At 39.4% G+C, this 22,748-nt stretch overlaps 1 long non-coding RNA gene across 1 annotated transcript in view; it reads left to right on the forward strand.

Moving 5' to 3' along the window:
* The window catches only part of LOC311520705, a 237,110-nt gene that overhangs the window by 89,948 nt on the left and 124,414 nt on the right, over positions 1–22,748 (forward strand). The gene's annotated exons all lie outside the window — the stretch shown is intronic.

Raw genomic sequence — 22,748 nt, forward strand, 5'->3', positions numbered from 1 at the left:
TGAGTAAGGACTACAGGACTGGGCCCTCTTTACGTCATCCAGCTGAATTGTGTGTGTTTGTTTACTATGGGACTAATATCTCACACTTCTGAAAAACATAGAATCATAGAATATCAGGGTTGGAAGGGACCTCAGGAGGTCATCTAGTCCAACCCCCTGCTCAAAGCAGGACATACTTTCATCTGTCAATTATCTTATTTTTCAGTATTCATAGTCAATGTAACACACACTTGGTTATTTGACTTTGTTATCCAGCAACATAGAAAGGTCTGACATCCCTTTTTAAATATTTATCTTCTTAGAATAAACTTATTTTGACATCTGGGATATATATAAGTGTTTAATACAGCCAAGCTTTTTATTTAAAAATGAAAACAGCATCTTTAAAATGACTGTAATCAAAATAAAGATCTATTTTTGATATAGCATAAATGTACAACTTCCAAGCAGAAGGTAATTTGGGGTTCTTTGAAACCAAAATGTGCCTTATATTAATATTTTCTGTTAAAATTAGAAGGCAAATGAAGAAAATAAATCTGGATAAGTAGATGTACAACACTGCCACAAGCAGCATGATTGGGTAGATCTCTAACATAGGCACTCAGCTACTGCTGTTGTCGGAATCCAAATAAGTAATTAATTACCTCTAATATGGTACTTTTATAGAGACATCAATATAGTATCAAAGAGCTTGAGTCAGGCACTATGTCAATCAACCTATGTTTGCACTGACTATGGATCCTTCTGTCCTGCAGGCAAGAAAGTGGGCAGGGTGTTTTTAGATAAAAATATGGGGAAATCACAGCATGCCCTTGATTTGTTGATTATTCTGCAACATCTGCTGCATATCAGTGATAGTATTATATCATCAACTTCCAGCTCATTCTGATGGAGCAGAGAGATGTCTATTTTCCAACAGCAAAGTGAGCATTATCACTTTGCTGATAAGAACATCATCCGTTTTAAACAGTTTTGTGGAATCATCAAACAGCCATAGATATGTATGTGGGTGTAGTGTGCTAGGTTCCTTTGCTCTGTGTGTTTAAACAGCCACTCCAGCTGGTGCAGCAAAGAATACACTTTATAACATGCTTTATCTGGGGGAGGGAAAATGACTCTGCATTGGCTGTTCTTTTCATGATGCTGTTGACAGGTAGGAGTGGCTGAAATATCCTTCTTATGGGCCATGGTAAACACTAGAGCTGCCTGAAAATTTTCCAGCAGAACAGCTTTCCACTGGAAAATGCTGATTTGATGGAAATCTGGAGGAGGGATAGCTGACCTGTCAGTATGCCTGTCTGGCTCCTTGGGTTTTCCAGCTCCCTAGCAGCTCCTCTAATGAGTGGGTAGGCTCTCTGAGCTGCCCAGCCACTTGGCTGGCTCCCTGACCATAATTTTTGAAAAAAATCCCGTTTTGGTTCCCTCCAAAATGGAATTTCTTTGAAAATTTCTGTTTTTCAGGAAATGACTTTCTGACTTTTTTCATTCGGATTTGGAACAAAAGAAAATTCAGAGATGCAAAATTTTTCATAGAATGGAACTTCCAGTTCCTGCACATCTCTGGTAAACACACTCTTAATGTTTTTGGTGACCTGGGGAACTCCCTCACTACTATGTTGAGATTGTGTATGAATCCGTCACTGTGGCCAAAAATTGCCATTGGCTTCACGTTTTGACTGACTGATGACAAAACTGAGAGGGAGAGAAGAGCTGGTCAGCCACTCTTGTATGATTTCTCCCAAGTACTTTTGTCACTGTGTGATTTTTTTCAAAGCAACACATGCATAGTGTAGCATGTGAACAGATGCTGCTGCAGCCACCATCAAAGCTGGCCTCTGGCTACTAATATTCTGTAAACCACCACAGAGGAAAACCATGAAAAGTGAATATCTTGTATGTTTTACAAGGAATCCCCTCTCTGACCAGTCTTTGGTTAGACTGGCAATATCACTTGCTTCCTGGAACGCAAGTATTTACTCTATCTACAGATCCTTTTATCAAGTCCCTGCAGCTTGGTCAGCTGGCATGTCTAGACACACCTTCATTGATCTAGGCCAGCCACCTCCTTTTTCCAAATCCGTTTTCTCCAGTTACAAACACACACAATAGGGTTTTGTGGACTCCTTGTATTCTCTGAGATTAGTCATTAAGGATATAAAGACTCTTTAATGATGTTTAATATCCACCTTTAAAAGTTCTAATGACCTAGCTTAGATACTGCACCTCACAGAGCAGGTTATCTGGATGGTATTGATTTTTGGTGAGGGCTCTTGCTAAATCCCTAAGAAGCTTTTTTCTTTTGTTATGAACTATGAATTATGGACAAGTTCCGCCGTCATCTGCACATAACTGGTTTCCCAATTTGTTCACAGGCTGATGCCCCTGGCCATGTGGGCTTGGCACAGCTATCAGGAAAGTGCTCTAGCAATCCTAAACCACTTGACACGCAAAAATGCATCATGAAAAGTTGTCTTGAAATTAAAGGAGGCTTCCAGGTGTTGAAAAAATCCCCACAGTGAACTTCTCATGTGTGAAAACTTTCATATTAAAATATTGCATTTCTATGAACGTGGCAATTAGAGAGGTTTCTGGTATTTTGTATTTTACTGTAAATATTTAAAAAAAATCAAAAAGGAATCCTACAAAAAATGAAAGCATGGACAAATTGCTAAGGAGAAGTACAAAAGAATAGCACAAGCATGCAGGGACATAATCAGAAATGTTAAGGCACAAAATGAGTTACACTTAGCAATAGTACTTAAGGAACTAGCTGAAACAGCACCATCAGCAATTAACTTCAAGAATTCATGGAGGATGGGTGAGGTCCCAGAGGATATGTTGTACATATCTATGAAAAGGGGAACAAAGAGGACCCAGGGAATTATGGACTAGTCAGCCTAACTTCAATATCTGGAAAGATAGTGGAATAAATTATTAAACAATCAATATGAAAGCACCTAGAGGATAATTGAGCTATAAGGCATAGACGGCATCGATTTGTTAAATCATGGCAAACCAACCTAATTTCCTTCTATGACAGGGTTACTGGCCTAGTGGATAGTGGGGAAGCAGTAGATGTGATATATCTTGATTTTAGTAAGACTTTTGACACAGTCCCACATGACATGCTTATAAACAAGCTAGGGAAATGTGGTCTAAATGACATTACTGTAATGTGGGAAGCACAATTGGTTGAAAGACCATGCTCAAAGAGTAGTTATCAATGGTTTGCTGTCATTCTGGGAGGACATCTCTAGTGGTATCCCACAGGGGGTCAGGTACTAGTTAATATTTTCATTAGTGACTTGGATAATGGAGTGGAGAATATGCTTAGAAAATTTGCGGATGACACCAACCTGAAAGGGGTTGCAAGCCCTTTGGAGGACATGATTAGAATTCAAAATGACCTTGACAAATTGGAGAGTTGTTCTGAAATCAACAAGGTGAAATTCAATAAAGACAAGTGCAGAGTACTTCACTTAGGAAGGAAAAATCAAATGTACAACTAAAAAATGGGGAATAATTAACTAGGTAGTAGTAAAATTTTTAACATAATCTTATGAAGCAAACTAGGGAAATGTAGAAATGAGAGACTCTCCAGCCCTACTTTTCTATGATTCTACAAATATTTCTTTTATTTTAACAAATGGCAAACTTCATACATCCAAACACACTGTTCCATTTTACTTGCTAACACAAATGATTAATAATAATAAAACATGTTTTTTCTATTAACATTATGAGAAAAAACATCAACTGCTGTGACAACATCCATAGAAAAACTCTGGTAGCCACTATTATTTTGAATGCGCCAATCAATAGTGTGCTTTAAATTATACTTATAATTATCAGATAATTATCAGATAATTATCAGAAATATGCGAATAGATAACCAAAAACTGGTGCATATTAGAAACATAGTTTTACTTACTTTTTTTTGCTAATTAGTTAAAATAAATATATATCCACATGAATAGGTTGACAGGAGCCTATAATAATTATTATTTGTTTAGAGGGCATCAGAAACATGCCAGACCCTTATGTGGGAAGATGAGTCCTCTTTGAGTTGCTAAGAATCTCTGATCCCTGACCCTGTGCAGGGCATGGTTAACTTTAAGTCTGAGACTACTCTAAACTCGTTTGTGTTCCATGGAAGTGGTCAATGCTTCTAGTTAAGCATGTGTAGGTTTTTACAGATTAAAAGGCATAGTAGCTAGGCAACAGTCTAACAATGGAACAGTAATGGTATGGACATCAATCAGAAACTTTACAGTTGGATTACTTTGCTTTATCATTGGTCTTATTATTTCCATGTTTCTTGTATTGATTTTTCTTTTTGTCTCTCTTGCTCTCATGTCTCTCTTTTTTTTGTCTCTCTTGCTCTCATGTCTACACTCCAGTCAGGGGAGTTCCAATGGAAAAGGTAATGGGTCAGAACCTCATCTGGTTTAAATCAATATAGCTTTATTGCAGTCAGTGAAACTACACAGATTTATACCAACTGAGAATCTGGCCTGTTATTTTTATTGGTTGATGAATGGATAAATTTCCCATATTTCACAATTTAACAATTCATAATTTAATATTGAATGTATGTTCATGCAGAGTAGTAATTGTTACAATGAACCTATTGCCAGTTTTTTGGAGGAGAAGGGGAAAAGGATGGGAGAGGACAGCGAGGTGGTAGTATTTCCTTTTTAAAAATCAAAATGCTTTACAGCAGGGAATACTTTCTGATGTGATATATAGTGATAGTAATGGGTGACTGTGGGATTAATAGAGAGAAATAATTGAAATTTCGTTGGCAAGCTCAGTCTAGCTAGGGAGAGAGCTCCAAATAAGCCATATCTCCTTTACAGTATAGCTGTTCTGCCAATTAAAGTGTGATGTATTTTTGTAATTTTTATACAGCTGAAGCTTTTAGTCTTAACAGACTCAAGAATTTACATTTAGGCAGGATTATGAAAGACTGTCATTTCATGTTAGCAGAGCTATAAGAGGCTTTAAAGCTCAGCCCTCACCCCTGCCTACTCCCCACCAAAAAATGAAAAATATACGTATACAATTCCTTTAATAACAGCAGCTACACAATGTTTATTGATGTTGTAATAGTTATATTCTTTCAAGATATGATTATTATATAAGAATGAAAACTCAGCAGATTAATTAACACGACAGAGTATTTGGCATACAAATAATACAAAGCCAAATTTATATCCTCTAGCATTTTTAGAAGAAATAAAAATGAGCTCTTTTACTAAAGAACAATACAGTTATATGCTTTAAGTAAACCAGTGGAATAAAAGGGTTGTTAGATTCTTGTGGTATTATTAACTTTATGCAGGAGGGAAATGCACAATGTTATTTTAGAACAATTTAGGCCATTATCTCTTGCCATATGGATGGTGGGCGAACTAAAAAAATCCATTCTGATTTTAGAGATAGTATTTCTTCTACTCATATTTCCTATTTTAAATATAGGGAATCAGTAATATATCTAAAATGGGAATAGACTTTATAAGTGCACCTACTACAGATTTTTAACAGTGATAATTAACTCTCATAATAGTCAATACATCTAGAATCCCAGTGTAGGATTCCTTTTATAGACCCATTATTACATGGAGATGGTAACATTGTTAATAATGCAGAATAGGCATTAGTGTTCAATAAATATTTCTGTTCAGTATTTGAAAAGAAGCAGGATGACATACTTGTATTACATGAGGCTGATATATTTTCCAGTCCATAAGAATAGATTCTTAAAGGTATATAGGTGCCCAATTGCCTCTTTAGGCCTCTAAGTCCAACATTCGGGTGCTACCGAAATTCACAAACTCACAGTTTAGCTGTCACCTAACCCTACAGGTGCCTAACTCATGGTCATGCACAAAGTCTTGATGCCACCCCACTGTTATCGAGCTGGTTGGAGCCCCCACTCATTCCTATGCGCTGGTGGGCTTCTCAAACTAGGCTTTTCCCTGTGTAACTTGCCTGCAAGTCCAAACTGTTAGGCATGCTCAACGTATGTCCATCCTGCAAAAAAGACAGCCAGGTTGAATACTGTGTGTGTCCGTTTGTCTGTCAGTCACAGTATACGTGATAGCTCAATGGGTAGATCACTCGTTGGGTTGTGGGAGATCTGTTTTCAGATCTCTGCCTGATTTTGAGCAGGAATTTAAAACTAGATCTCCCACATCCCAGATGAGTGTCCTGACCACTAGACTGTTGCGTTTTCCAGGTCATGCGTCTCTTAATCTGTCCTGTTAAAGCTGTTTGAATATTCATTGGAGAAAAGGGACTTGCACCTGAGTCTCCCACATCCTAGGTGATTGTGCTGACCACCGGTCTCTAGAGTCATTCTCTCTTTCTGGCCTAATGAATATTTAATTATTTATGCAAAGTGGAACAGCTTCAATGGAAGAGATTGACAGACACCTACCCTAGAATACCCATTCGCTCAGTTTAAATGTGTGAGACCAGAGTTCAAATTCCTGCTTCAAATTAGGTGACATAGAAATTTGAAAATAGATCCTCCACATTCCAGGTGATTGCCTTAACTAGCAGGGTATTTGCTAATGTGATCCTTGGATGTATAACCAGGGGAGTAGGAATAGGGAGATGATTTGACCTCTATATATAGCATTGGTAAGATGGGTACTGGAATACCAAGTACAGTTCTGGTGTCCATATTTAAAAGGGATGTTGAAAAACTGGAGAGGGAAAAGTGATTCAGGGACTGGAGAAAATGCCTAAAGTGACAGGCCTAAAGAGCTCAGTCTGTTTAGCTAATTAAAAAAGTAGAGGCAAAGGTGACTTGATGTCAGTGTATGAGCACCTTCACTGGCAGAAAATACTGGGTACTTAGAACTCTTTAATTGATCTGAGAAAGAAACAATAAAAACCAATGACTGGAAGTGGAAGCCAGAAAAATTAAAATGAGAAATAAGGCATATATTTTTAATAGATAATTAGCCATTACCTTACTATTAAGACCAGTGCCTTGAATTTTACCCTAAAGTTCTTTGAGCGTTGCTGATGAAAAGCACTGAACAAGAGTTAGATATTAGTACTGTTTATTAATAAAGCAAATGGACAGGGAGTTGAGGGCACAGAGCACTGGTGTTATAAGATTGCAGTCATCTTTCCTACTCAATTTAGGCTTCCATCTGTTATGAGAGCTGGAGTTTTTGTTGGCTTTAATCTTCAGCTAGAGGTAGGGGGAATTACAGTATTCCAGTCTCGAGGTGATAACAGTGATATATAGGAAACTGTGAATTTTAGGCTGATAGCTGAGATTTGAGTCATCATGAAGCAAAATTAATTTTGTAGTTTAGTAAAATTAGTTTCAGGTGGAAGTAGTTTGTTAGGTCCTACAATTGGAACAAAATTAATACCATTTGACTTGAGGGAATATTTACAGTGATCTGTTCAAGTGTCAGCCGTAGGCTGAAATTATTCACACAAGAATTTCAAGAATTTCATCTTCACCATCATGCAAAAGCCCCTATCTGGAGTAACCCAGACTTGGAAATTGGGAAAAAACTGTAATTTTGTAACAAATGGCTGAGCGAGGGCATCATATGGATTTCCCAGTTAGTCAGTAAAGTAAAAATCATATGGATTACCCAGTTTTCTCTTTTCTAACACTAAAGCAACAGTATGACCTGCTACCCTCATTAAGGTGGCAGTACTTAATATTTGGATAACCCCTCAGCACTAAAATAAACAATCTCTAATCAGTTGTACAGTGGAGTTGCAAACAGATTTTTCTTTTGAAACTATTTAGCTCAGCTGAAAAATAATTTGCCATTCATATTTGTTTCTTTTTTCTGTCTGATCAGATGGTAACTTTCACAAATAATGTAATTCAATATGATTTTCAGTTATTTGTAAACAATCTGCAGAGCAAGAATTATTATCTGATGGCTGAACTGCCAATGTTCACAATTTGTAATCTGTAGGTGTTTCACCTAAATAACTTGCATAGTATTTCCTCTTCTCTGATTGGTTGACTTATGTAATAGTTAATGTGAACTTTGAATATTATAATCAAGTATTGAATTCAAAATTCATGCTAATGCTAACAGGACTGCACATGCTCCATCCCCACAGAGTAACTGAGCATGCTCCATCCCTTCACAGCTCATATGTGTGACTGAATTGCACATGCATCATTCCTACAGAGTGAATGAGCATGCTCCAGCCCAGGCCTACCATTGCAATGCCTGATTTTGCCTTCAGTGGTGCTTTGGGCGAGAGTGCCACTGGGTACTGGAACTAAGAACCTTTACATATATATTTTTTAATTTTCATATGCTGCTTGCAGAGCCTAAAATAGGTTGGAAAAGGTTCAGGTCTTAATTGGCTGATTGAAATCTTCATTATGTAATGCAATAATATTTATGGATATAATATGGATACAAAGGAAATAGATATTAAAAGGAAAAATATTCAGTCATCTCAACAACACATACTGAAATGCAAATAAAACAAGACAAGTGAAAATATATCAACATGACCTTTGCATACTAAATGGCTCTTTATTATATTTGGACCTCTATGTTGTCAAGGACATGAGGAAATACTGAAAGAAGTTATGTATGCTGCAATTTCTATGCACATCTGGGACTTCATAATTACATCTTCCTCCCCATCCAGATTTTTCAAAGAAGTTCAAAGCAAGGTTTAAAAGGATAAAATAGAGATATGATCTTCTTTTCCTTGGCTGGCCATGCTCATTTCCAATTAAATAAGTTTCAGAAGCAGTAAAGCTGCACATGGAGCTGCTGGTTTGTGGCAACTTCGAATGAGGCCTTAAGAGACATTTGAGGGGAAAGACCTAATGTTTTTTTAATCATAACTGGGAGATTCCTAGAGTACTCATCCTTTATCTTTCACTGCACAATTAACACAGATCTGTTTACCCTGACAGTAAGTCAGAACTCCAGCAGCCAAAAACATCACTAGCGAATGTTCCTTTTTCAAGAGGGCATTGTAATTCTCTTAAGGAGAATGCTCAGTTGTTATAATTAGTTACAATTCTGATAGCAAAGAAAACCCCCCACAGTGTTCTACAGTAATGGACCTAAACACTGCAGTGACACGGGGGATTTTGATCTTGTACTATTTTTTTTTTTAATAGAATAGAAGTGACTTTTTTTTTACTCTGTAAGATGCTGTCAATTTTTCATGGGAGAATTTCTTCATTGTAGGAAGCAATAAATATTTAGGAAAGAGAAAATGGGAGGGAGTAGCATAACTTCAATCAGTTTGTTTGATAATATGAGAGCCCTAATAGTAGAAGGCTTGTAGCCCTAGTAAGCCTGTTAAAGGATCTATAGTCGGTAATTTATGTTTGTAGAATCATCCTTGAATTTGCAGTTTTGTTTTCCTCCACTTTCATTTTTCACATTTTCATTCTCCTCCCCTTTCAGAGGTAAAGTTTAAGCATGAGATCCTCACCCCTGCGCAGGGCCGTTTCCACCATATAACAGGGCTGGAGTGGTGCTAAAGGGCCCTAAAAGCCCTGTATCTATCTGGGAGGGATTCCTTCAGCACTGGAACTGCAGAAGATAGCCTCCACATTCTCCTCCTCTGCCAGGTGTACAGCTACAGTGTGAATTTGCCTGTCACTCAGACCTGTAACCTGGGCATCATCTTTGACTTGGAACTCTCTCTAGGCCCTCAGATCCAGGCTATGTCTAAATTTTGCAGATTCTTTCTCTCTAACATATTGCCTTCCCTATTCATCCGTACAGCGAAAACTTTCATTCAGTTTCTTATCTTCTTGTGTCTCCATTAGTGCAACATCCTTTTCTTTGGTCTTGACAAATACAGTGTTGCCCCACGCATATCCATTCAGAATAACGCGGCAGAGATTGTTGTCCTAGCATGTTACTTTGATCAGGTTTCCTCTCTGTGATGTGGTGTCTTCCTCACACAAGGCAGAGCAGGTTAAATTAGGTCAATTAGGGAGAGCCAGAAAGGCTGGAAGATAACGAAGCTCAACTGAGTAGTGATAGGCTGCGCTTCTATACAGCCAGCAAGCGGAGAACAGAAGGGGCTGGTGCTGGGGAACTAGTTTGGTGGGAGATGGAAGATTCTCTGACCTGAAATGAAGTTACTCTGGCAATTGCAGATGTGTCTATTAGAGAGAAAGAATGGATACAAAGTAGGAAAAAAGAGTAGAAGCAGATGACAATATCAGCAGAAAAGAAGAGCTGAGAGAGGAAATAAACCAAAAGGTTATAATTGTAAGATTTCCTAGTCAAAGAAATAAGATTAGGTGATATTAACCCTGTGAAAATAGCTGACTGGATTAAAAAGTATAGGGATATTGTAAGAGCTAGGAGGTTGTGAAATGGTGAGCTTTTAATTGAATGTGAAAACAAAGAGCAAGCTGATAAACTGCTAAAAAATAAAATGCTAGGGAAAGTTAAAATGATTTGCCAGCTACCAAAGAATTTGACTGAAATAAAGGGGGTAATATATGGAGTTCCATTAAAGCTGACCAATGATGAGATAACCAAAATCACAGGAGAAGACAAAGTTTTAGTAAGTGACTAAATAGAAAACGAGGAGGAGAAAGCAAACCATCATTAGCTCTTCTGATTATATTTAAGGGAGGGATTCTACCAGAGAAAGTAACATTAGGGTTTCACATATTCAAAAACAAGCCATATAGTCCCCCTCCCTTGAGGTGTTATAAATGCCAATGGTGTGGGCATATAGGAGCTGTTTATAAAAGGAAAACAAGATGTGGTTAATGGGATGAGCATTCCTATGAAAACTGTATAGAAGGGTCAGAGGTCAAATGTAACTGTAGTGGTAATCACACTCAGGCATATAGGGCATGTACTGTAGGCAAGGCAAGCTAAAGCGTTACAAAAGACAAAAACGGTTAACATACCTTTTGTGGAAGCTGTAAGGCAGGGGTGGGGAACCTCTTTTCTACCAGAGGCCACTGACCCACAGAAAAAAATCAGTCGTGGGCCAGACACAGCCCTGTGGGGTGGGGCAGAGGGTTGGGGTGCAGGAGGAGGTTAGGGCTCTAGCGGGGGGTGCGGGCTCTGGTGTGGGGATGAGGAGTTGGGGTGTGGGAGGGGGCTTAGGGCTTGGGCAGAGGGTTGAGGTGGGGGTGCAAGGTCTGAGAGGGAGTTATGGTGTGGGAAGGACTTCCGGCCCAAGGCATGGAGACTTGCCATGGGCCAGATAAAATGAAGCAGCAGGCTGAATACGGCCCATGGGTTGTAGGTTCCCCACCCCTGCTGTAAGGGGACTTTTAAACCATCAGGTAGAGAAGGAAGAGACAATCGGCACAAGAAAAGGGGGACTGCAGACAGCCTCATTCTATACAGAATATGATAAACACAGCAGAAGGAATAGGCAATTGTATACTGGTGATGGAAAAAGAAAGGGTTATTGCATTTATGACAGAAGTGATAAATTGTACATCACAAACTGGGAAAAATCAGAAAAAAATTAAAATTATAGGAAGAGCAGCTTCCTACTTAAATATTAGCAACTTGTCAATGGATCATAATCATGCAATTTTGAATGAAGTTAACTGTGAAATATGACTAGTATAGGGATCTCAATCTTCTGTTGGAATGCGCATAGTCTGTTACCACATGGTCAAGAACTGAAATGAAAGAAAATATCCTGGAAATTAAAACTAAACCACGTGTATCCAGGAACCATGGCTGGTTGAAAAACTCGCTTTAAAAATTTCAGGGTATATTGCCTTTAGGCAAGACCAAAAACTAGGAAGAGGAGGAGGCATTTGTACTTTCATAAGGGAAAGATTAAACTACATAGCAGTAGAGAATGAAGAAATAAGCCTAGAATATAATGCTGTTGAGATCCCAATGCAGAAGAGAAATATTTCTTTCAGGATTTAAAACATTCAAAACCTATGTGGGAAATTAGAAAGTTCAGAGCGATAAGAAATAGTGAAGAATGCTAAAAGACCATATATTATATGCGGTGACCTAAACAGTCATAACAAAATTTGGGGAAGTATGACAACTGATAGAAATGGTGCATGCTTTGAAAAGTTCATTGATGAAAAAATGATGCCTCACCAACTAGATTTAATGCAGCAGATGGTAGTTTTTCCTGCTTATACCTGGGAATTAGTAACAACAGATATTGCAAGTAAAAGCAACTGGGAAATATATAAGGAAGAAGGAAGGGGAAGTGATACTCCTTTTCTTTTTCCAGATACAGACTAACACAGTTGCTACTCTGAAACATTTCCCTAGATGTAATACTTCGAAAGGGCAAGGTAAGGTTGAAGGTAATGGAAAATTACCCATCAGGAATTTTAAGAAAGCTAATTGGGAGCTATTTAAAAGTAAATGTACTGAATTTGTGAATAATCGTGTGAGTGGTGACATAGAGAATTTTAACGATAATGTAATAAAGGGATTCATAATAGCAGCTTCTGTAGCCATACCAGGATATTGAAATACCCCAAAACTAAAAACTCACTTCCATGATGGAACGAGGAGTGCAAAATGGCAGTTAAAGAAAGGAAGAAAGCCTATATAAAAAAGCAAAACATACAATGAGTAGTGAAGATCTAATGAAGTATAAAAGAAGAAAGGCAATAGCACAAAGAATTATAAAGAAATCAAAATAAATATACCAACAAAGTAGAAGAATGAATGGAATTAAGACTAACAGTAGCTGCATCCGAGCTCTTATTGGGAATGACAACATTGTTAGAAGTTCTGATAATGAGAAAGTGGAAGCTTTACTAGAAATGTTGATGGTTGAGTAATGATGAAAACCAAAATTAAGTTTTCCACCAGATTAGAAGACAGTTCATTAGAGAGAATCATGATCTACTATGTAGTTAGGGTAAACACAAATATACTATACTGAATGAATGGCTTTGTACGTGAGAACTTGAGAAAGCTATTGATACCAGCACGAATACATCTCCAGGTAAAAATAATATTTGTAACATAAAGTTTTAAATATCACTCTGAAAGCAGTTTGAGGGTTCTCTTGGAATTATATAACACTATATGGGGAAAAGGAATGATACCAGTAGGGTGGAAACATGCAGTAGAAATTCCAGTACGAAAACCAGGCAAACTATCCGTAAGAGTGGATACCTGTAGAGTCTAAAATCTCCTGGTTTGGCTTCAGTAGAGGAATAGAGGGAGGGAGAGGAGTTGAGGGAGGGAGAAAGGAGGAAGAGTTTCATCAGTGCGGCCCGTGGACACCCTGGTGTACCTGCAGGGACCCCCAGGAGCTGGCAGACCCCAGTTTGAGAAACTCTGCTGTAGGCCAATTGCCCTCAAGTCCTGTCTGGGTAAAATTATGGAGAGAGTGGTAAATGAAAGATTGTATGTCTATTTGGAAGACAACGACATTATAGCTAAGGTACAGAGTGGTTTTAGGAGAGGAAGATACACCATTGATCTGCTAAATTAGAAACTGAAATACAAAAAAGTACAAGGCATGAGGTTTCATGATAGCCGTCTTTCTAGATATTGAAAAGGCATATGATAGGCTATGGAGGGAAGGCTTATTGACAAAGTAGGTGACCAGGAAGAATATATGGGTGGAGTAGAGAATTTTTCAGTAAAAGGACCATGCAAGTCAGAGTTGGGAAAGTTATGTCAAACATATATAATATTAAAAATGGTACACCATGGGAAGTGTTTATCTGCCCAACCTTATTTCATATTAAGATAAATAATCTTCCAAAAATAAGTGCCAGGGTAGGTGTCACTCTGTTCAGATGACTTTACATTGTGGGTTAGGAGCAGGAATATTGAGGTGTCAGAAAAGAGAACCAACAAAGTGTTACGAGAGACCTCATACTGGGGAAATGCATAGGGTTTCAAATTCTCCATTGCTAAAACTGAAGGACTGATCTTTACAAAAAGGAAAGTGTACAAAGGAATGTAAACTGTAGCTGAATGGAGAACAAGTAGATATAATAGATATAGCTTGTAATGGTATCAGCCTGGAGGCAAGCAGCTAGTTATGAACCTGAGTTTATGAAACCTGTAGTCTGAGATGCCTCTCTCCTAACTGAGGGTGTGAAAGAATGGCAAACCACTCATTGGGTGCCTAGATGGGATTCTACTAAGCATATGGGGCACTGGATATGGGTATCAGTTCCTGGTATGATTGAAGGACAGGAGGTGCATCTTTTGAATCCCTTACAGGGCTCAGATCCCCACATAGTTCCAGTCAGGGTGCCTGGGGGCTCCAGGGTATGGAAGCAGCTAACTTGGGCTATTACCTATACCAGACACTAACAACTTTATTAGAACCTCGGAGTTACGAACACCAGAGTTACAAACCGACCAGTCAACCACACACTTCATCTGGAACTGGAAGTATACAGTCAGGCAGCAGCGGAGATTTAAAAAAAAAAAGGCAAATACAATACAGTACTGTGTTAAATGTGAACTACTAAAAAGAGGGAAAGTTTAAAAAAATTATTTGACAAGGTAAGGAAACTCTTTCTATGCTCGTTTCATTTAAATTAAGATGGTTGAAAGCAGCATTTTTCTTCTGCATAGTAAAGTTTCAAAGCTGTATTAAGTCAATGTTCAGTTGTAAACTTTTGAAAGAACAACCATAACATTTTGTTCAGAGTTATGAACAACCTCCATTCCTGAAGTGTTCTTAACTCTGAGGTTCTACAGTACATACAGTTATTTACAATATCTTTATATATAAAAGCCAGAGAAGGATCTGAGGACATGATGAGGCTGAATTTGATTTGTTTTCTGTGGCAGTGATGAAGGAACAGAGGCAGTTGGATGCGGGTGCACTTCCTTATATGGATTGTGGCAATAACATCATCTTCACATGAAAATGAGAGTGTGTTTGTGCACCACCCCCCCGCCCCCCAGCAGACACTGCTTTAGAAGGCAATTCCACAGCTTCACACCAGAGGTGCCATATTCCACAATTGGGAATATCCAGAAGCCCTCAAAGAAGATAATACATTTAGATAGTTCAAGCAAAATGATTTGAATATCATAAAATTACATATCTACCCCATTTGTGATAACTGAATGTCTTGACTGATTTATACAGAGATTTAACAAATGAACAGCTCTGTAATGAGAAATATGCTAAAGTTTTTGAAGGGAGAGCATAGATGCTGGGCGACTATAGATTTACTGCCAAATTGTAGCCTGGCCATTTTGTTATCTTTACTAATGCTTTGTGAGTTTTCAGTCCTGAATCCCATTACTTATTTTAACAAATTCTGTGGGCAAAAACTGGGAACTGATAAATCTTATCTGTGAAAGTGTACTCTGGGCCTGCCTGTCTCTGGGCCTGCTCTTGAAGACAGCAGGAGAGAATTCCAAATCTTTCATGATTTACACAACATTATCTTTCCAACTGTGACTTAGATTATCAGAGATCTGGATTGTCATGTGATGAAGTACTACGTAAACCAGTTGAACAAACCATGGGAAAGTATCATGTCATTTATTAACATTTAATTATTTTGGCATTTTACAGAGTCAGAAATTAGAGGTGAAATCAAAGTTACAGATTATCTGTGAGATTGTCAAATCCATTCCTTGCCAATGCAGGGTATGTTCCTTACCAGATATTCTCCACATTGCTTTCTCTGGCTTAGCTTTAAAAGTCTCTAGTGGTAAGGCCTGCATCTCTTCTGTTGGGAGACAGGTTCACTAATAAGAGCTAAATGAAGGAAATATTTGCTGATGTTTAACCTTAATTTCATCCTGTTGCTCCTATTGTATTCCCTAACCTTGTTTAAATAGTTCCTTTTAATCTCAGTGTTTATACTCTTCAAATGTGTGTAGATAGTTATTGACAGGTTTCAGAGTAACAGCCGTGTTAGCCTGTATTCGCAAAAAGAAAAGGAGTACTTGTGGCACCTTAGAGACTAACCAATTTATTTGATCATAAGCTGTGCCCACATATCTATTCAGGGGACACCATCACAGGGCCTAATAACATCAGCCACACTATCAGAGGCTCGTTCACCTGCACATCCACCAATGTGATATATGCCATCATGTGCCAGCAATGCCCCTCTGCCATGTACATTGGTCAAACTGGACAGTCTCTACGTAAAAGAATAAATGGACACAAATCAGATGTCAAGAGGTATAACATTCAGAAACCAGTCGGAGAACACTTCAGTCTCTCTGGTCACGCGATTACAGACATGAAAGTCGCTATTTTACAACAAAAAGAAAAGGAGTACTTGTGGCACCTTAGAGACTAACCAATTTATTTGAGCATGAGCTTTCGTGAGCTACAGCTCACTTCATCGGATGCATGCCGTGGAAACTGCAGCACTGTCTGCTGCAGTTTCCACGGCATGCATCCGATGAAGTGAGCTGTAGCTCACGAAAGCTCATGCTCAAATAAATTGGTTAGTCTCTAAGGTGCCACAAGTACTCCTTTTCTTTTTGCGAATACAGACTAACACGGCTGTTACTCTGAAACCTGTCATTTTACAACAAAAAAACTTCAAATCCAGACTCCAGCGAGAAACTGCTGAGTTGGAATTCATTTGCAAATTGGATACAATTAATTTAGGCTTGAATAGAGACTGGGAGTGGCTTAGTCATTATGCAAGGTAGCCTATTTCCCCTTGTTTTTTCCTACCTTTCCCCCCCCAACCCCCCCAGACGTTCTTGTTAAACCCTGGATTTGTGCTGGAAATGGCCCACCTTGATTATCATACCCAATGTAAGGAGAGTGGTCACTTTGGATAAGCTATTACCAGCAGGAGAGTGATTTTTTGTGTGTGTGTGGGGGGTGAGAAAACCTGGATTTGTGTTGGAAATGGCCCACCTTGATTATCGTACACATTGTAAGGAGAGTGGTCACTTTAGATAAGCTATTACCAGCAGGAGAGTGAGTTTGTGTGTGTGTGTGTGTGAGGTGTGTGTGTGAGAAAACCTGGATTTGTGCTGGAAATGGCCTAACTTGATTATCATACACATTGTAAGGAGAGTGATTACTTTAGATAAGCTATTACCAGCAGGAGAGTGGGGTGGGAGGAGGTATTTTTTCATGCTTTGTGTGTATATAATAAGATCTTCTAAACTTTCCACAGTATGCATCTGATGAAGTGAGCTGTAGCTCACGAAAGCTTATGCTCAAATAAATTGGTTAGTCTCTAAGGTGCCACAAGTACTCCTTTTCTAGATAGTTATTGTGTGTCTGTCTTATTTGTTGATTATAAATCAGTCCCTCCAACGTCTTAATTTTTATTCTTCTCTGATCTCTCTCCAGTTGTTTACATCTTCCTAGTAATGAAGTGTCTAGAATGGAACACAGCATTTCAGCTGGAACTGGGTGTGATATTTAATGGAACAGTATATATGTTGTTTGCCAGGATTAGAATTTTAGAAGCTTCCATGAAACTGGAGCAGTTTTGATAAACATCACTTTACTGATTCAAAGTTAGTTGCATTTACTGATGACTGGTATTTAGGAGATCAATATGGAAAGGTTTAATAAACTTGCGAATACTACATTTTAAGGTTAAAACCCAAAATAATTTATTCTATTTTCCAAATGAGACAATAGTCTCTAGGTTTATTCTGCATTTAATATGACTGAGGATTTGCACTTGGATCTATCATATAGTGGCTACAGATTTTCTTTTTTTGGTTCCACTTACAAATAACTGTTTAATAATTTGTTTTGTAAACAAATTTTGATATTACAGAAGCAGTTTTAGTATAGACAGACTTGAAAAACAGACTGAATTCACATCTTTATGACATGATTTGCAGAAAACAGACAGGAATATAACTTATATTCACTTGAAAAGACTTACTTTCTTAAGAGTTTTTATACCATATTTCACTCTAAGTGCAAATTTAAAAGGTTTTTACATGTTATGGTTATGTATTTTATACATATGCATAAAACGCTATTGGCTTAGTAAGGTTACAGCCCTGTTAATATTTGGGTTTTATTTCTCACATAAACTGATAGCTATGATTTCATCATGGTTTCTTCACATATTAACCCTATTAAAATGTCATTGCATCCAACACTCACGTCTTTTCATTTAAATTATATACAACACTAATATGAAGTAGTGTGGAATAAAGAACTTGTTGACACGAGTTGATAATGACTGGATTATCCAAGGATGGTCACATTCTCTCTCTCTCTTTCAGGCATAACATTTCCTGCCCACATCTTCATGTGACATTAAAATTTCCCCTTACTGTTCCCTGCCCAATAGTTCCCCTCTGTAAAAACCCATACAGGGAACCAGAAACTCAGCTTGATCCTTCTTTCAGAGTTTCCAGTAGATCATTCTATGAGACTATTTCTTTCCATGAGAAATGGGCTTGGAGTTCAGTGCCCAGAAGCTGCAGATCTCACAGGAACCAGTGGAGACCAGGCCGTCTGGGCAGAGGCCCTGTGCCTCTACACTGATGTCAGACACCTCTGACTTTCTGTCAATCCATGGGAGGCATTACTTCCCTTGCACTCAGCTGCTCCCAAATAAAAGGAGTCGGAGGAGGATGTTCCACGTTACACTGGAGCGCCACACAAAACCAGTACAACCTCAGGCAGTACTAAATTTTGCTCAGAAACCTTCTGGTTTCTGGTATGCAATGAGTGGAAAGGCAGCCACTTTCACATGAACATCCATGAGGCTCAAATAGAAGCTATACCACAGTTGTGTGGAAAAGTGGCTATTACATCCCTGCTCCATGACAAGATGCCTGTGTGGGTGCAGCTTATATTACACTGGCCACTTTTCTGTAATTTGCCAGCCAGGAAGAATCTTGTTTCACTATTTTCTTCCTTTAGTGTTTAAAAGGGTAGACATGTTTGGAAAATGGAATTTCCGTCTCACAGAAAATACCAAGATTTCAAAATTCGGTTTCCTCACAAACTGGGATGAAAAGTCGAAATCTCAGAATTTTTTGAGAAACGTTTTGTTTTGACCTTATCAAAACATTTGATTTTGATCAGGTTAAAATCTTTCACTTTGACATTATCATTTTGACTTTCATAATGATATTATAATATTAACATAGCATTAATTTATAATTATAACATAAAAGTTGAAATATAAAATGTTTCAGTGATTTGCTGCAAAAATTTCCATGAAGTTGATACATTCCAGCTGTTATGGTTCAATTTCTTAGACACAGCAGTTTCCACAGAAAACTGTTCCATCAGAAAATTTTCGACCAGCTCTACTCATAGTAGAAAAGAAGCAGGACTCAGTTGCAATAAACTCTTTATTCTTTAGTGAGGATGCTGGACACAGAGAGACATTTCAGCTCCTTGGCTTCTTATCCTCACATGTGGGTGAACACAGTCAGTGATGCACAATGTCAGCATATAGTGGCTGCTTGTATCCTGTCATGGACTAAGCAATGGATTGTTGACTGCACTACACACCTCCCTCATTTAAACAAATTATTAAATAAAGCTTCCAAACAATTTAACTATGTCCTAGCTACCTCTAACTATGAATGTGCATATATATTTATTGAATTGATTGTTGGTGACACACATTGCCCATGTCACCAAGTTTTTTAGATCTTTTGTATTATTTCTCTTCTTTACTTCTATTTGCAGCTCCTCCATCTTCAGTGAAATCTGCATGTTTCATTCATGAGCTGTTCACTCCCTAGTCAATCTGTCAGTGAAAATATTAATTAAAAGTAGACCTAAAACTGGATCTGCTGATATCTGATTGAAACAGCTCCTCACAATTCAATATGTCGGTATTTACCATTAGTTTTTTTCTACGCTCCTTCAGCTTTCTTTGAATCCACAGGACAATGATTATAGGGCTGGCTGCACCTCTGTCCCTTTTCTGATCTCTGAGTGCATTCACCTGAGATCTTGGGCCTCAATCTTCCCTCCATCAGGGTAGAATTTCGCAATTCTCCCATTCTTAGACCAGGACCCAGGTGCACTACCCCATCTGTACCAACTACTTATTACTGTGCAGGCTTAATTTTGCCTGATCCTCCCTCTGGAAACCTCTGGCTGGTGTGAGTGACCAACAGTCTTCTTCAAAACAAGTGTTTTTATTTAGCAGTTGGAATAAAGTGTTAAAGAAAAAGGGATTTTAAAGCAACACATTGCCAATGTACATATTTAGCCTCATTTAATCTTATGCTTCATTACAAACTAAATTAGATTTTCTTAAATTACAGGAACAGAAATGAACCAACTCACATTTTCCTAGAAAGCAAGGTTCTTCTGTGTCCGTCACTGGCATAACAGACAGCATGTATTTCTGCTCTTCTTCTCCCCCCCGTGTGTTAAGCTGAAGAGAGGTCTCCCACTCTAGAAGGAATTCGTTATCATGTTGCTCAATTATTTTCTTTGATTCAGGGCCCAGGTGAGAAATCTTCTGGGAGTGGATCCACAAAGGGGACTTAGATTCAGTGTTACAACACCTAACTTTTAGGTGCCGTGTCACCCAGTGGAATCCAGAGCGCATAGTTAAGTACCCAGACTCTGGTCTACACTACAGAATTAAGTCAACCTAACTCTGTACGTGTCTACACTAAAACATAGCTCCCACCGATGTTACTTGCCCACTACACTGACTTAATAACTCCACCTCCACAGAGGCACAGTGCTTAAGTCAATGCAGTGTCAATGTAGACGCTACGTTATTTACATTGACTGTTGCTGCCTTTCAGAAACTGTCCCACAATGCCCCACACTGGCAGTTAAAATCGGTGCAAGTGCTCCTAGTGAGGACTGCTGACACAAGAAGTATAGTGTGGATGTGTAAAACTAATTCAGCTACTGCAGTGGCTGTATGTCGACTGAATTTTGTAGCGTAGACTTGCCCTAAGAATGGGATTCACAAAAGCCAGCAAGCTGAGTGGGGAGTTGCCTAAGCGAGCCAACAGGAAATACCAAGGAGAAGAGCATGGTAGAAGCTCTACCCCTCAAAGAGAACTAGGTGCCTAACAGGAGGTGCTTCCCTCTGCTTGGGATTCAGAGGTGTGAATCTTTTGCTGGAGGTAGGTGCTTAGGCGAGGTCAGCCTGTCCTTTCTTGCAAAAAAGAATGGCAGTGGGGGTACCGCTGCCCTCATGACATTGCCCAGTGGCTAGAGATCTCACCCAGGATGTGGGAGGCCAAGGTCAGGTTAGGGTCAGGTCTCCACTCAGCCTGATGTGAAGTAGGGACTTGAACTCAGGTCCCTTATGTCCCAGCTGAGTGTCCTAATGACTGAGTGTATTCTGTGGTTGGTGTCTCTGTTTCTTCTATTAAACCTATTTCCCTTTGTACAAACTACTTAATCATTGTACTGGAACTTGCCCTAAGCACTGCTCTGTAGAGTCATTCTCACTTTGTCTAGCCCAGTGCCTAATTTGAGGTGTCTTCTAGGGCTTAGGCATGAGCTAGGATCTGGGAGTCAGGACGGAGGAGACTTTGAGCATGCCGACCAGCAGAAATATAAGTGCTAAGGAGACTTTATTAGTGGAAAATTAGGTGCCTCAGGACTTTAGGTGTCTACAGGGTTACATGGCAGATAAGCTGGGGTTTCAGGGATCTAACGTTTGGATTTAGATGCTTAAAGCGGCAGTTAAGCACCTAAATCTTTTTGTGGCTCTAATCCCTGAGGCCAAGACGCATTCCTCCCATTTGGCTGCAGCACCCAATACTAGGGTGACCAGTTCGCAAGAGTAAAAATATCAAGACATGGGGCGGGGTGTGTGTGTGGCAGCCACAGGTGCACAGCCCCAACATGGGGTAGAGGTGCGCACAGCCCTAGGAAGCTGCGAGGGTGGGTATGACCCCTGCCGCAAGCCATGGGGCAAGGGCTAATGGCCCCAGTACCAGTCCCCAGCAGAAGCCATGGGCACAGGGCCCCGACTCCAGCCCTCGGCTGAAGCCTCGGGGTAGGGGCGCATGATCCCAGATCCAGCTGCTGCCATGGGACAGGGCGCAGGATCCTGGTTGCAGTCCCAGTTGCAGGGCAGGGGAGCGAAGGGTCCTGGTTCTAGCCCTGGCTCCAGCCCCAGTCGCGGAGGGGAGGCCCACAGCCGAGGCTGAAGGCAGGACTGCTGACAGCTGAAGCAAACTATGTCAGGGAGATCCAGACTCAGTGACTGCTGTGCCCTCCCTGGCTAAATTGTAGATTTAGTTGTAATCCATATTTAAACCTACAGATTTATTTGTACACAAGACTAACAGGAATAAAGGGCGGGGGTTTTTATTCAGCCAATAAATCAACTTCACAATTTGTATACCTCTCAGACGTGCCAGAAGTCTAGTACTTCTTGGGTGACTTTGCCATAGTCATGACTTGCTTCTGGGCAATCACAAAGCTGTAGAAGTCCTTGCAACTCATCTGGAAATTCATTTTGACAAGGGTTGCATACCGCACCAAGTCTATGCTGCTTTGATTCCAGACATCAGTCTTTTCATGATTGAAAATACATGCTCTGTGTATGCGTTGCTTACTGGTATACTGAGCACGTATGACACCAGCTTTGTCACGTTCAGGAATTCCTTGTTTCTCAGCACTTGAGACCAGAGTTCCCCAGCTGAGTATTTGCCAGGCTCCAACTTGGAGTTGATGTTTTTGATCATACAGTACTCATCTGTGATGGGGTTGGGACTCACCACCGCAGCGCCTCTTGTTGGTACCTCTGGGAATTATCTCAGTCCATGAGGAGCACCCTCCACTGGTGGTGTCCCATCCATCTCTCGCCCTCTGTTGGCGTCTGGACCCGCGTTGCTCCCTTCTTGAGGCAT

This window comes from Lepidochelys olivacea (assembly GCF_965140295.1).
Source record: "Lepidochelys olivacea isolate rLepOli2 genome assembly, chromosome: 5".
NCBI classification, from domain to species: Eukaryota; Metazoa; Chordata; order Testudines; family Cheloniidae; genus Lepidochelys; species Lepidochelys olivacea.